Source organism: Hemitrygon akajei, chromosome 22 (assembly GCF_048418815.1).
Source record: "Hemitrygon akajei chromosome 22, sHemAka1.3, whole genome shotgun sequence".
Taxonomy (NCBI): Eukaryota; Metazoa; Chordata; class Chondrichthyes; order Myliobatiformes; family Dasyatidae; genus Hemitrygon; species Hemitrygon akajei.
Window position 1 is genome coordinate 30,767,095 of NC_133145.1, and position 13,775 is coordinate 30,780,869.

Here is a 13,775-nt window from a genome sequence, read left to right on the forward strand (position 1 = left end):
AATATTTAATGAAAAAATTATTTATTTTTAATCTGCAAAGTTACCAAATAACTTAAGCAAAACGGGTCAATATTCATAATGACAATTCTATACAGCATAGGAAGTTTCAAATCAGTAAAATTTCTTTACCTTTTACAACATTGGGCATTAAAAGTATTACTTCAGGTCGAATAAAATTGAGTAACTGAGTACTATGGCATTGCCGTAAAGCAGAAATATTTATAAACAGATCTGCAGCAGAATAATAATGTAATTACTAAATTTGAGCAGGCCCTTGTCAAATAAGGTAAATACCTAGAAGGCATGTTTCATTAATTTCCCGTAAGTGCTCTTGAAGTTGAGGAGAGGAGAGGAGCAGCACATTCTATTTATTTCAGATTAATTTGTTTGGCAACTCAACAGTTCAACTTCGTGAGGAATATCTGGCTGGGAAGCATTTTTTGAAATTGGACCATTTGTTGTGTTGAATAATTGGATAGAAATTAAATGTATATTTGATGATATGGACTGGTAATCAATCTTCCTTCATGAAAAGAAAAATAGAGCATTAAGGCTTCCATTATCCTGTCTAATTTAGTAATTCTTCAGCAAGACATCTGTAACATTTACAAATATTTACTGTAAGACCTTACTGCAGTTTGAGTCATCAGTGATAGTTCTAAATTTCTAAAAAATCCTTACGAAGTCCCATAGATCCGTAGATTGCTTTTCGATCAACTGACAAGCAGCTAAAGAGTTGAAGAATAAATAAAAATCTGTTTATTTAATTCAACCTTTTTTTCATTAATTCCCATGTAACATGGTTTAAGATTAATGATGCAATATTATTTAAATTCCAAGACTTGCAGGCAAAACTGGAATTATAATTGCAAATACCAGCTAAGAGTGATGACTCAATGCATCTAAATGGGTTTTCAATTTTGCATGTTCTGACTGCATGCTTAAGGCAGGATTCAATCTTTATTATAGCCACAAGGCATTGTGACACAAGGTTGTAGAAGGTAAAATGCATGCTATTCTATTCTCTTTACTGGAGCTTTTGTAAATATCTGCCAGGTAGTTTACTCTGTTTACAGTTCAGGCCATCTCAAAGTCTTCTATAGCTAATGTGGCACTTTTTAAAGTGTAGACACTGCTATAATGTGGAGAAGTGAAGGCCACTTTCTGCCAGACGTGCTTTTACAGTAATATCCATTGAGGAATAATTAATCGTGATTGCACAAGTGTAACACCACTACCTTTCTCTGCAATAAGTCCTGTAGAGTCTTTACCAACTGCCTGAGAGATTGAATAGATCACCTGGAAGAAAATACTTCTGATAGGTTAACTTGCCCTCGTACTGTACTTGAGCAAAAAAAGCCCAGACTGATATACTGAAGTGTCAGCTTCACAAACTCACAACCTTCCGACTTAGCAGTGAAAAATGCCCAACTACACTGCAGCCATCATTGAAAGAATCAGTAAAAACACAAAATGCTGGCAGAACTCAGCAGGCCAGACAGCATCTATGGGAGGAGGTAAGGACAACGTTTCGGGCCGAAACCCTTCATCAGGAGCAGAATCAGATTTACTATCTCCAGCATATGTTGTGAAATTTGTTAACTTTGTGGCAGCAGTACAATACAATACATGATAAATATAGGAAAAAACTGAATCACAGTGTGTGTGTGTGTGTGTGTCTATTAAATAGTTAAAATAAGTAGTCCAAAAACAGAAATAAGGTAAAGCTCTGAGGTACTGTTCATGTGTTCAATGCCCATTTAGAAATTGAATGGCAGAGGGGAAGAAGCTATTCCTGTATAATTGAGTGTGTGCCTTCAGACTTCTGTACCTCCTCTCTGATGGTAACAATGAGAAGAGGGTATGTCCTGGCTGATGGGGGTCCTTAATGATGGATGCCACCTTTCTGATGCAACACACCTTGAAGATGGCTTGGAACAATATGGAAGCTTGTACACATGACAGAGCTGGCTAATTTTACAATATTCTATAGCTTACTTCAATCCTGTGCTTTAGACCCCTCCCTTCCCATACCAGACTGTGATGCAGCCAATCAGAATGTTCTCCACAATACTTCTGTAGAAGTTTTCAAGTGTTTTAGATGACAAAGCAGATCTCCTCAAACTCCTGTTGGAATATAGCCTTTATAGCTGCTTCGATATCTTGGGACCAGGTTACGTAGTCAGATATATTGCTCACTCACTCCACTTCTGATCCTCTATGAGGATTGGTTTGTATTCCTTCGTCTTACCCTTTCTGAAGTACACAATCAGCTCTTTGGTCTTACTAACATTGAGTACAAGGCTGTTGCTATGACACCGCTCAACTAGCTGATATATCTCACTCTTGTATGCCCTCTCATCACCGTCTGAGATTCTGCCAACAATGGTTGTATCATCAGCATATTTATAGGTGGTATTTGAGCTATGGCTATCTATACAGTCATGGGTGTAGAGACAGTAGAGTAGGGAGCTAAGCACACAGCCCAGTGGTGCGCCAGTGTTGAATGTCAGCAGGGTGGAGATGTTATTACCAATCCGCACAGATTGTGGTCTTTCGGTTAGAAAATCAAGGATCCAGTTGCAGAGGGAAGTACAGAGGCCCAGGTTCTGTAGTGTTTCAGTCAGGACTGTGGGAATGCTGGTGTTAAACACTGAGCTATCATCAATGAACAGCATCCTGACAAGTATTTGTAATGTCCAGGTGGTCCAAGGCTGCTTGGAGAGCCATTGAGATCGCATCTGCCATATACCTATTGTGGTGATGATGCAATACGGTGCAAGGACTGTTTAAAATTATAAAAAAGACCCAAGAAATCCAGATTAGTTGCTGATGGTTATATATTGCATTCATTTGAATGTCTAATCAGAATTTATTGAATTTGCCAAACCTTTGTTTGCTTGCATTCATTTAAATGGAAAAAATGCAGCATTATCTTTAAGTAAATAATAAAACTCCCAGTGTTTACTATTGAATTGTAAGTACTAGATAGGTCCGGCAAGAAAAAGCTGATTAAATTCTGATTTATTATATAGAAATGTTCCTCTGTTTGGTGTTCAATTTTAGGGCAGTTGAAAAAGATTGTCATTAATGATTTTTTTTAACTTAGTAGGTGAATGATGCTCCTTGTTGCCTTTTATGAGTAAGTTGTTAAAGTTGCCATGTGCAATTGTTTTAATTTTTCAAATGAACTTTAAACCTTCCTGAAATTTCAAGCACTGCCTACACTTACATTTATATCATCTTTGAAAGGGATTTTCCATTGAAGAGTTTGGGTATTGTTCTCACAAACTGTAGATGGATGATCTGAGTCTATAAGAGTAAATAAAGTTACCAGGTTACTCTTTGCAAAAATGAGCATGTTACTATACTAATACAGACTTGAGGATAATACTTGGTTAGAATATGAGGTGCTGCAAATACGGGATTCAAGGAGAAGCATTGTAACTGATTTAAAAGAAATAATGCATGATGAATTAGGAATTTATATTTAGTGGCTGCACTACACAAATGGAATTGACTTTTTTTGCAGTGACTTACAAAATGGTACTAAAGCTGACTATTTAAAAAGTAATTCTAAGATGAAAAAGCTAAAAACTTGGCAGAAGTTTACTGAAGAATTTCTGCATAGAAAACATTCTTGATCAGTGCACTGAACATCAAAGCTGTGTGATGTGCACAGTGTATCGGAAAAGGCGTCGTTAGCTAATGTGTTTGGAACTGAAGATTGTTTTTTGTTTGCAGTGAACATACACCAATTTTCTTGTATATTGAAATTTCTTTCGATATGGAGCTATTGTCTGCTAATCTTAAATAGGGTCCTCACATAAAACAATAATAGATTAATGTGAATGCACGTAAGATTAACATTTCATTGCCCTTAAGAGTGTCCTGTAAATTTCAATGTACTTGTGAACATCTCAGGCCGAGAATACAACCAGTTTTTTTTCTATTTCCTTATAGTTAAAACAGAAATTAAGTGAAATGAAAAAAAAATTTCCAAGGTTATTCTTTATAATTGCTGCATTAAAAACAGACTAACAAACTCTTAGTAGCAAAAAGGTATAAGTGTTTGCTTTGAATTAAGTTTAGGAATGAAGATGGGATAGTTAGTATTTAAATAGGAGTAAATAGGCCAATATCTTTCAGTAACCATGCCTGATCAGCCTAACACAAGTAAGGAAGTGAGCCCACTAGATGTCCATTGTATCATAAAATCTTTAGGCTCGTACAGTCAAATCTCTTGGAATCTTTTAATATGACTGTCAGTCTTAAATCACAGGCAAATAATGTTTGCAGTGCTAAAAGTTGATTTTTAAAAGTCTGGAATTTTAAGCGTTGGGATTTTAATCTTTTCCTGTTTCTTTTGTTTCTCTAAATGTATCCTCCTTTTGCTCATAAAAAGTTTGATTTGTGTGGGTAGGTTTTCATTATGTTAAAAATTTGAGCTCCCATTACCTGGCTTAGAATCTGTGTGGTTGATCCTCAGTCTTATTACTTAGGGCATTTATTTCACTTACCCTGTCAGAGGGTCCTGCACTGCTTCAATTTTCTAATTATTGCAAGTAATGGGGCAAAAGCCCACAATAACTGTGAAGAAATGTAAGCAGAATCAATGGTGAGCACTATTCATTTGCTGCTGATTGCACAAACAAATCTATTATGTAATTAATGCATGTTTCTTGGCTTGTTTCCCATCATAGTCCAGTGACAAAACAAAACATGCATGATATGAAGATTTTGTTGGTGCTTTGCCTAAATGGCTGCAAGCCAAATATAATGCTGCCTAAACTTGCTCTAACTGCTGTCAGCAAGGCCTATTTTTACAAGGTCTATACTTGTAAAAACCTTTAGGCCTCATGTTAAAAGATCACAACGTGTGCATCATTCTTCTATGGTTTTGCTTTAAGTCAAAAATAGTGTGCCTTTTCAAGGTTGGTGCTCCTACTCTGAATCCATTTTCCTCTGTTTTCCTTTATTTCCTTTTCACCCATTTTGCATTCTCATTGTTCTGCATCTTTCATACAATTCCTTTTCAGTTTCTCTTAGTTACAGTACAACTGCTTAATTCTCTACTTTAGACCACAAGACCGTAAGCAGTAGAAGAAGAATTAGGCCATTTCGCCCATCGAGTCTGCTTCGCTATTTCATCATGGCTGATCCATTTTCCCTCTCACTTCCAATCTCCTGCCTCTCCTCCCCGTATCCCTTCATGCCCTAACCAATCAAGAATCTATCAATGTCTGCCTTAAATATGTATAAAGACTTGGCTTCCACAGCTGCCTGTGGAAATGACTTCCACTTTCATCTCTGTGAGCTATGCACTTTGTTTATTTTCCCCATTTATCCTTCCACGTTCTCCATTTTTTTTATACATTCTGAACTTTATTTTCATTTTGATCCTCAGATAACAAGAGGCAGATTCAGGATTTTAAACTGATCATTCTTGGAATCATACTACTCATGAGTCGTGATAGATACCGGTAGTTGTGGACCATTTATTATTAGTTAGGTTTTTTGATAATGTTACATTTCAATGTCCATGTGATAATTAAACTAAATCTGAAATCTGAATTCAAACCATGGATCAGTATGTGATAGACTGAGTGTAATTAGGACTTCACTTCCAATCTTTGAGATACTAATTGTACTCAGTCAGCTCCATTCAACAGGATTTGTGAAAGACCAAACTTGCAAAATGAATGATCTATTCATGTCAATAGGTTACCAAATGGACAGAGGTAGTCCATAAACTTAATGCCAGATTTAAGATCTCGATCTTCAAGCATTTATTTCCTTTTTGGCAAATGTAGAACCAAGCAAGGAATGCCCTTATAATCAAAACAACATGGTAGAGACATTAAAGGGCACTGAAGCTATTTGCAGTATTTCTAGAAAATGTAATTCAGGACTTTGGCAAAGGACATTGAAGTACAAGAGAGAATATAAAACAAAACAAAAAATTATTGCAATAAAGTATGCATTATTGACATTTGATTAATTTAATAAATTAATTTGACTAATTACTAATGACAAATTAATTACTAATTAATTTGACTAAAGCTTGCACTGCCTTATTTTAAGTAAAAAGGATCAGGGATTTAAATTGGGATTGGCAGTCGAATTCTACATTCAATTGGCTAATGGTTGGGCAGATGACTATTACATTGAAGAATGTGTGCTGCTCTCGGGTCATACTTCAGAGTATAAAGCAAATACCAACAAGTCTGGAAGGTGCAGATCATGAAGCACACATAGTTGACCTGGGATGAATGAAGAAAATAAAATTGTTGTGATGAGAATAATTGAGCTGTGGAAGTTTCTAGATATCTCCTATGACCACCTCAAAGTGGCCTGGGTTTCCTTAATCTAATTTTTCATTTCTGGCTGGTGTGAGAAATGTGTATATTAAGGTTCGCAAGGTATTATAAGTCTGTGGGATAGATGAATAACAAGTTACTTCCCTGCATGTCAATGATACTATATTCAGGGTTGTTTGTATCTGGTGAAACTGGACAGGCAAGATACAAGAAATGAATAATATCGTTCATGCATTCATAAACCGCAGTGAAGTCAAATATCAATTTTGCAGCTAGATATCTGGTAATTGTTTATTAGTGACCATTCTTAATGTCATTAGTAACTTTTTATAACTTGGTATTTTAAAAGTGGCTAAAATTCTGTATTCAGCATAGATGAATAGCTTTTAGAAATGCTCAGGAAAATCATCAAGCAGTTCCCTGACCAGATAGCAAGTGACCAGGTGAGGGGAAATATTTTAAATTACAGACATTCTTGTGTCGTAGAAGAACCCTTAGGCTAACTTCCCAAAATAGAGATGGGATTGCCAGGAAAGTACAAGGAAATTAAAATGAACTTGGATCACACGGATAAGGGAATCACTCTTAGGTCTTCGTAGTAATCAACTAAAATCTGAAGAATTATTAGAGCATTAGCTTCTCCCAAGTAACACACACAAAATGCTGTAGGAACTGAGTAGCCAGGCAGCACCTAGAGTAAACAGTCGATTTCAGACTGGATGAGCATGAAGGTCATAGAATGAACTTGGTACTTAATCAAGTGGATAAAGGAATCACTTATAGCCTAGTAGGTCTTTGGTGTCCTGATGAAGGGTCTCAGCCCGAAATGTCAACTCTTTACTCTTTTCCATAGATGCTGCCTGACATCTGAGTTCCTCCAGCATTTGAATTTATTTAAATCTTACATCCATCCCACAAATTGAGAGAGTAAAAATCTTTGTGTTATGGCTCTGTCACAATGTACAGGCATGTGAATTTATAAGTCTAATGACTTGTAGAAGGAAGCTGTCCCGTAGCCTATTGGTCTTGGCTTTAATGCTGCAGGACCATTTACCAGATGGAAGTTATGGTTAGGGTGATTGGTGCCCCTCATGATCTTCCAGGCCTTCTTTGTGCACCTGCTGTTGTAAATAGCCTCAATGGAGGGAAGTTCACATCCACAGATGCACTGGGCTGTCCATACCACTCTCTGCAGTGCCCAGCAATCAAGGTTGGTGCAGATCCCGTACCAGGGGGTGATACAGCCATCAGGATGCTCTCAATGGTGCCCCTGTAAAAGGTATTGAGGATTTGGGGGCTCATGCTGAACTTCTTCAGTCGCCTGAGGTGGAAGAGATGCTGTTGTGCTTTTTCTGCCTCACAGTACGTGTGTACTGTCAAGGTGAGAACTTCAGTGATGTGTATACTGAGGAACTTGAAACTACTCACTTTGTGTGTGTGTGTGTGTGTGTGTGTGTGTGTGTGTGTGTGTGTGTGTGTGTGTGTGTGTGTGTGTGTGTGTGTGTGTGTGTGTGTGTGTGTGTGTGTGTGTGTGTGTGTGTGTGTGTGTGTGTGTGTGTGTGTTACACTTGGATTTCCAGCATCTGCAAATTTTCTCATGTTTGAACTTTTCCGAAGTTGAGGTTTTGTGAACTGTTCAGGTCCTCTTTAAACAGTACAGCCTCTAAAGCTTTGGAGAAAACAAGATGTACACAATTCAGTGGAAAACTGGGAATACTTGACAAAGATGGCAATGTTTTTTATTGGTCCCAAGAAAATTTAGGGGATGGATAAACTTAATTGTAATAAAGTATTTGACATTGTGAATTTGAGGAACTAGATGACCAGAATAATAAAGGTAAGTAGATAGTCAAAGCAACAAAATAATTTGCTCCCTTAACAAAACATCACAACTGATATTTTTAAGCAGTAATTAAATTTGTCAACTGATAGCCAAAAGTAGATATATTTACCTTATTTTATTTCAATAAATGTAGTAAATGATTATGACTAAGATTTCCAGCATCTGGTTCACTGAAATGGCAGTCAGAGATTTAATACTTCACAAGCTTTTACCTAATTCCTTCTGCTTTAGACTGCCTAATCTGGGAAAAGTTCATGGTGAACTATTGTTTGAAGCAGTGAAATAAATAATGCAGAAAATGCATGAGGCATCATTTATCAACCAAGATAAGGGTAAAACCAAGACATTAGATTGAATTGCAGAAGTAATGACGGATTTATCCAAGGTTAGGAACATATTAAAAGATTACTTACAAATATCTTACTCCTCTTCCATTGCCCACATAATGCAGTCTTAAGTGCTTTGCATTTACTGTTAATGGCACCAAGTTGTCTCTAATATTGATGACATCACAAAGGGCTTCTGATGTGAAAGCCAGTTTTTTACAATAGATTAATAGCTACTGTCTCCAACAATCTGATCATCAATTTGATTAATTATTTACTAATGCATTGTAAAGTTTATAGTGGTGCAGTAGTGCACAACTTAATCAAAGCATTATTTTCTGTGCATGATGTCATTCCGAGAAATGCACGTTTAGTGATATCTCCAAACAAAGTCATTGGAACTTTTACTAGTGTCCTTACTCATATATATCTCAGCTGATGCTATAACCATCAGCTGAAGATTTATTTGTGCTAGCTTTTTACATTGTTTGCATTGTCCATCTCCTTGTAATATTTTGCCTCTTCAACAGGGATCTTTGCTAATTGTTTAGTCTAGTTAAGTGCTATCAAGATACCACTTTTGCTCCCCCTTGAAAGCGAAAACTTACCTGGTAAGGGTGGAAAACGTTTATATAGAACCTGTAACACCTTCATAACACTAAAGAGCATCCTGCTGCTAATGAATTTTTTCCCCACTTTTCCATCTACTTGCAAAGGTAAATAAGCAATTTAACATCTCTTCAAAAAACCATTATCGGCATCACCAGCAGTACAGCACACCTTGGCGTTGCTGATAAGTGTCAACTTAGATTAGGTAACCAAATGTCTCCACTTGGCCTAAATTCAAAATATTTTGACTCAGTTGAGTTCTATCACTCAGTCAGATCTAGAATATTAAATGTGGGCACTTGGGGGAAAAAAAGCAGAAACTTGGAATAAATGTATCCTAGTCTTTGTGGCAGAAAACCACTGTGGGGATTATTATCTGCACATTGTTAAAAGATCAGAAAATAGAATATTAATCTGTACAGTCTATCAATTTATCTGATTTATCTGTACAAACTGTTAATAGCTATCAATATAAATTGGAGCCCAGCATGCAATTTTTATAAGACTAAAGAGAATTGTACTTAAAGGCAATGAGGATCTATTTTGTTTTCTATCTTGCCATTTGTCTTCAGGTATATCTCATCTCCACAGTCCCCTAATATCACTCAATAGTTCTGTTAATATTTCCAACGTTTAATCAAATCGTAGCTTTCCTGCAATGATTCAAAAAGATGTTAAGACATTTTCACACGTATGATGTGCTAATTAAAGTAAGCACTTTGATGGAAGGGTAATTGCAAGTTTGTGTTACTCAGAAATTGTAATTTCTCTGTCAAGCAGCAGATACTTAGTGTTAACTTTTTTTGTATATGTGATGCTTGACTGATTTTATTTATATAACATTTTATTACGTAAATATACCTAAAGACGTGTTGCAAGTCTTAATTGATTCTGTTTATGCAGTTCGTAACTTTCTGATTTACCTTTACTGAGACCATTTTCAGTTGATTCTTTGATCCTCTTTTCATTAGATGCTTATTTTATCTTATCAGAATTAGATGATTACCGTGCATGATTCTTGCTTGGAGCCCATGTTGACTGAGGCAAATCAACTTTTAGTATTGTGTTCTTATCATCAGAAAAGGGTTCAAGCTGACAACTGGCTCTCAAGGCACCGTGCTGTTGTCTAACATTCGGAAAAGCAGCTGATCGTTAGAAGATAAGGAAGAAAGTACAAAACTTGCTGGGTCCCATTTTGTGACACTGCTTATTTATTCTTTTTTGACTTAAGTTTTCAGTTTTCTTATCACACACTCAATATCTTGAATTTCCCTCTCACAGTACACCTGTTCCTCCATATATCCTCATTGGATTCCTGTTCAAAATAGTGTTATAAAATATAATTTGAGGAACTTTGTAATGTAAGTTTTTCTGGTATCCTTAGAATTTCAATTGTTTAAGAAATGTGTTCTATAGATAATCAGATTTGTTCTTCAGGAAAATAAGTGAAATGCCCTTTACTACCTAACGATAGCTCTATTCTCTTCATTTAGATTCTAATATATTTTTAAGGCTCTCCATCAAAGTGCTTTAAAGTATTGTTTCTTTCTGTATTAACAAAGCAGAAGAACAGTTGTTAACAATTAAATCAGGGTTCATAAGCATTGAATATATTCATATATTGACCTGTAATGGAGCAAAATATTAGGAGAATGGTGAGGTTCCTTGAATATCTTTATCATTCACAATTCCATTTATACTTAAAGTTTATTTTGAAATGATTCATTTATTTATAAATAAATTTGCAATCTATTCAAAAGAAACTATAATATTTAAACTACCTTGTTCTCCATTGACATTCTGCTTTTCACCAATTGTAAGACTCTGGGTTGTTAATCCATAAAATTGGCCACTATGGCATTACTGTGTGCTGAAAACTCTTGTTCTTACGAAATTACTGTTGATGAAGGCTTTCCTACTGGCATTGCTTCTTTTATTTTTGATCTTTTCTGTCAAAGGAGCATCAGTTCATGAGTGTCTGTTAACTTTTTCATTTCCTTATTTATTGAGATTAGTTCTTTATCACGCATAACCACAACAAACACCTCGTTATTTCTGAAAGTGAACACTCAGATGTAGATTGAGTTTTAAATACTTCGAAGTATTAAAACAACTTCTGGTAATAATAATATGAAGGATTACAGAGTCAGAAAAATACTTTTAAGGTCCTTATCATTGAATGAAGCTTCAAACAAACAAAATTCTGTTCTAGCTGTATCCAAAACAGTGTACAGTGGAAGTACTTTGATTCATTGGCTGTCGGGCGTAAACAGAACAGGGCAAAGAAAGCCGGACGTGTGTCTTGCTCCATGGGGCTAAAACAAATGCTCTGTAGATTTGCACCTGGCGTCAGTTAAATAGCTGCAACCTACTCAGCAATTGTACAATGTTCTGGGTCAGTTACAAAAAAATACATAGCATAGCAGCTCTTAAGTCTTTTTTATGCCATTGTACTAGATCAGCTGTCAAAATGTGTGCCTTTCTTGTGGGGGAATTTCCTCTAATATTTGGTCTTTGAAGTACTAAACCAGCTGTTTCAAATGCTGTTTAGACATATTGTATGTGTGTCCATTTGTCCTTCAAATAATGTGCAAGTGTGTTGTAAGATTCCAGCAAGAAAATAGACTTGTGAAATCTCCCAAGAAACTTGTATTCTGACAATACTTTTGACTGGAGCCAACCTGAATATGCACATGGAATCAGTATTGAAGTGGGTTGGTTACTGAGCATGTCACTTCACTTCAACTGAACATTATGAGCAATACATAATAAATTATATGAAATGATCAAATATCCAATTACCAGAACCCAACTGGGTTTGCCTAGACCTTAAGATTAGCATGCCTTTTAGGATTCCTTTAAAACCTATACAGTACTGCTAGTAGGATACACATTTTGTACACCCAACTGACCTGGCACAAGATCTTGAAAGGACAAGTGTGAAGGTTAAGTGCAGCTAAAGCCAAGTAGTAAATGGTTTCAGATTGGAAAGCAGATCAATTTCATTCTTATCCGCACGCTTTATTTAAGAAATTGCATTTGGTGATTTGTTTGTGTTTATCATAATAAACAGTGGTAAAAATTGCAAACTGAATTGTATAGAACATAAAGTGCTGAAGGTTCATTGTCCATTGTACCTCTGCTAGATCTTAGAAAGAATTTATAATAATTAAACTTAATTTTCAATTGAACCAGAGCCCGTGCTCATGCATCTTTCACGGCTGACATCAGTCTGAAAGTAATCTTGCTGGAATAGTCATTAATCTTAGCAAATTTCGGGAACTTTACATTTGCATTGTTAATTTTATTGCAAGGGACTTTTTGGCCAGATGGCACAGTCAAAGAAAGCTCATATCATAATATAAAATCAGCCTCAACTTTGCTCAAATCCAGCTTTTCTCCAAGTGCTCATTTAACTCACAAACTCTCAACTGCACTATTTCACTATGCTGTGGGGATTTCTGTTACAGTGATTAAGTTATACTATTCAAATTACAAAATAACTGTGTTAGCCTTACAAAAAGTTGTTGCCTTAATTTTTTTAGCATTTCATCTAGCCTGTTTATTACAGAATCAGAATAAGGTTAATTATCATTGTCTTAAATAACATGAAATTTGCTGTTTTACAGCAGCAATACAATGCAAAGATAAAATTGCTCTAAGTTACTAAGTAAATCGTACAAAACAAAAGGAATAATGAGGTAGCATTCATGAGTTCATGGACTGTTTAGAAATCAGATGATGGAGGAGAACAAATTGCTCCTGAGTCATTGAGATTGGTTCTTCAAGCACCTGTACCTTCTACTTGATGGTTGTATTAAGAAAGGGCATGTTCTGGATGGTGAAGTTCCTTAATGATGGATGTTGCTTTCTTGAGGCTCTGCCTCTTGAAGATCTCTTAGATGGTGAGGAGGGTTGTGCCTGTGATGGGGCTGGTTGAGGCTACAATCCTCGACAGCCTCTTGCAATCCTGTGCATTGAAGCCTCCATACCAGACCGTGATGCACCCAGTCAGAATGCTCTCCACTGTATGTCTGTAGAAATACGCAAAATTCTTTGTGACATCTGAAATTTCCTCAAACTCCTAATAAAGCAGAGCTACTGTTGTACCTCCTTTGCGATTGCATCAATGTCCCCCTGCCTAATTGTAACTGATATTTATTTATTTTATGAAAGACATTTATTTCCATCAAGTTTGGTTGATTTTAATTATGATGGTATTTTCTGAGGTTGGGGGCTTAGTGTGTAGTAAAAATAGGAGATGATGGGATTGAATTTCTTCCCCAACTATTGATACAGATGTAACACCATGGACAAAATATCATTAATTTTGGGCCAACTTTATCAATGGTGAATGTCTTGTGTTTCTTCCAATAATTTTGCTATTATATATCTTGCTTGATTTGCATTGAAAACAATGGTTAATGCTTTATGCCATCATGAATCCTGTCCAAATCCCCTTTATTAGTCCACCTTGGACACCCTAGCAAGTGATAACTTGTGAGGGATATAGCAGAGAAGGGAATATAAAAGTCACATTATTTTCCTTAATATGATTTTCATGTACTGCTGGAATGTGTTAAATAATAACTCTGGATTTCTTGTGGTTCTTCAAACTGGAAATCAATGGAAAAGTGCCCATAGTTTGTTGTTGTCTTTACTTCTTTAAAAGCTTAC

At 36.0% G+C, this 13,775-nt stretch overlaps 1 protein-coding gene across 2 annotated transcripts in view; it reads left to right on the top strand.

Moving 5' to 3' along the window:
• The window catches only part of cox10 (cytochrome c oxidase assembly factor heme A:farnesyltransferase COX10), a 138,566-nt gene that overhangs the window by 94,126 nt on the left and 30,665 nt on the right, over positions 1-13,775 (top strand). The window lies entirely within an intron of this gene.